Source organism: Scyliorhinus torazame, chromosome 18 (assembly GCF_047496885.1).
Source record: "Scyliorhinus torazame isolate Kashiwa2021f chromosome 18, sScyTor2.1, whole genome shotgun sequence".
In the NCBI taxonomy this organism is placed as follows: domain Eukaryota; kingdom Metazoa; phylum Chordata; class Chondrichthyes; order Carcharhiniformes; family Scyliorhinidae; genus Scyliorhinus; species Scyliorhinus torazame.
The window spans coordinates 22,494,159-22,496,963 of record NC_092724.1 but is presented as its reverse complement, the minus strand read 5'-3'; positions in this window follow the sequence as shown (position 1 = coordinate 22,496,963).

The window sequence follows — 2,805 nt, the reverse complement described above, 5'->3', positions numbered from 1 at the left end:
CACTCAGTTCACAGAGTGGACGGACCAGCGGTCCCGGTGCTGAAGCCAGTAAAGTCCGTTCGCCAGTGTGGCGACTATAAAATGACCATTAACAAGGCCTCCCACCTGGACAGGTATCCCATGCGTAGAGGACCAGTACACGTAGGTAGCTGGGGACCACTCCTTCACGAAACTGGAGATGAGCCACATGTACCTCCAGCCAGTTAGGTGCGGCGTCTGAAAATACGTCAACGTTAACACACGGGGTCTGTATGAGTACACCCGGCTTCCATTCAGGGTGTCATCAGCATGTGCAATTTACCAGCGGGTAATGGAAAACATCCTCCAAGGGTTCTCCAGGGTGGCTGTCTACCTGGATGATGTACTTTTCACAAGAGCCACCGAGAAGGAACACCTGGGCAACTTAAAAAAGATCCACTGACGGTTTTCCGATGTGGATGTTCGCCTGAAAAGGGGCAAGTGTGTCTTCCAGGCGAAAGACGTCATATATTGAGATACCGCATCACTAAGGACGGATTGCATCTGATGGAGGAAAACGTCCAGGTCATCAAGGGCGCACCGACACCTGAGAATGCGACAGATCGGAGCTCATTCCTGGGACTTGTCAACTATTACCGGAAGTTTATCCTGAACCTGGCTACCTTGTTGGTGCCTCTTCACACGCTCCTAAAAAAACCCCGGCAATGGACATGGAAAGCACCACAACTGGAAGCATTTGCCAGAGTAAAGCGACAGCTGTTTATCTTCAAAATTACGATCCGTTGAAGCCGCTCATCCTCATGTGCGACACCTCTCCCTATGGCACATTGGGGCAGTGTTGTCCCATCGGTGGGATGATGGGACAGAAAGGCCAATAGCCTACGCCTCCAGAACTCTCACGAGATCCATGGGGACATCCCAATTGATATCCTTGTTGGACTCGTGGAATACAAGCTCCCCCACTAGTGGGCAGAGGCCCATCAGCTGGGGCTTGTGAAATTGCTTTGTAAAAACCAGCCTGATTGGGACCGGCTAAAAACTGGGACTTTGGAGCTGTAAGCCCCGTAGTGGCCTTTACGTTTGTTGTCAAATTGAACCTCGGGCCATCTGAGCTTTTATAGTGACCTATAGTTCTAGTGCAGACTCGATGGGCCGAATGGCCTCCTTTTGCACTGTAAATTCTATATTCTATGGTTAGCCCACAAGAGGAAACATCCTCTCCACATTCACCCTCTCAATCCTCAAGACTCTCATGTTTCAGTCAAGTTGCCTCTTACTCTGAAACCCCAGTGGATACGAGCTTAGTCTCTCCAACCTTTCCTCAAAAGACAACCTGCCCATTCCTGATATTAGGAACATTAGTTTAGTAAATCTTCTCTGAACTGTTTCCAATGCACTTAGATCCTTCCTTATACAAGGAGGCCAATACCCTACACACTACTCCAGATGGGGTGTCTGGAATGAAAACGCTTAAGATATTGCCGCTAGAAATAGTATATCTGTCAATTCTGGGGTCTTGTATATTCCTGGGATTCCCAAATCTGGATAGATGTATTCTTTTTTTCATCATCTTCCTTGACCAATCAAACAATCTGGTTATCCATCTTTAATATGCACAGTTAATTAATATTCATGCTTGTATTAATAACTGGGAAACAAAAGTGTTCATTGAGAATGAAAAAAAATGGCACTGTGATATTTCTCTCCAGTTTTTTCACAGTAACATCCAGATTAATCTTTAATACCTGAATAGTCAAAAACAATCTTGGAGGGTTGACAACTTTGCTTATCCCCAATCTCTATACTTCACTGTTGGAGGCTGGGTCTTCACCTGTCTGACCCCTAAACCTCTCTGCCTCCTTCTTTGAGATACTTTTCAAAAAGCTACTTTTGTTCAAGCTGTGAGACACCTATCCTAATATTTCTTTCTGTCCTCTTGTCAATTTTTGCCCGATTAAACTCTGTCAAGCACCTTGTGACATTTTACTCGTGTTTCCCAAACCGTTCCTGGTGTGACCAAATGTTAATGCCTCAAACTTGGTGTGACCTCAGAGTAAACATTTGTGAGGTAAGAGTTGTTTAGGGCACGGGGACGGTGGGGTGGCTGGCCTTCAGTTGCTGATTGTAATCCCAGTTGCCAATAAAAAACAGCTGTATAGTAATCTTCAATAAATATTTCTAAAAAGGTTACAGCACAAATGAGGGGAGAAAAGAAAAGGTGAAGGAAAAATAACTGAAGGAGGTGTGGAGGGGGTAAAGCAGAGGAGAATAATATAACTGGAGAGGGAGAAAGGAAGACAGAAGAAAAAAAAAGAGAAAAGGTTAAACGAGGGGCCCTGGGATGGCTGAAAATCGACAAGCTCCTCCTGTGCTCTGGCTCCTGAGGTTCACTGGAGGCCACTGACAGCTCCGAGCTGAAATGTTTTCTTCTAGGGGCCAAGTTAGGTAAATCAGAATTTCAAACCCCTCAGCTGCCTTCTCTCCCAACCTATCAATTGTAGCTCCTTCCTGGTTCTGGTGTTGAAGCCCCACTCTAGAGATGCAAACATCTTAATCCAGTGCTTTATTGAGGGGGTTAGAAGAGTCGTCTATCTCATGGCACATCAAACTGAGATCCATTCTGCACATTCTAGGGGTTCAGGTAGTTGGAAGAGGAGCAGGGAGCTTTCCCGATGGCCAGACCAATATTCTACCCTTAACTGACAGCATCAAAAATAGATTAACTGCTCATTCATCTTATTGCTGTTTGCGTGATCGGTCTTTGCACAAAATGGCTACACAATGAACTCAGGGACATGTGATTACAACATAGTACTGTGAGACACG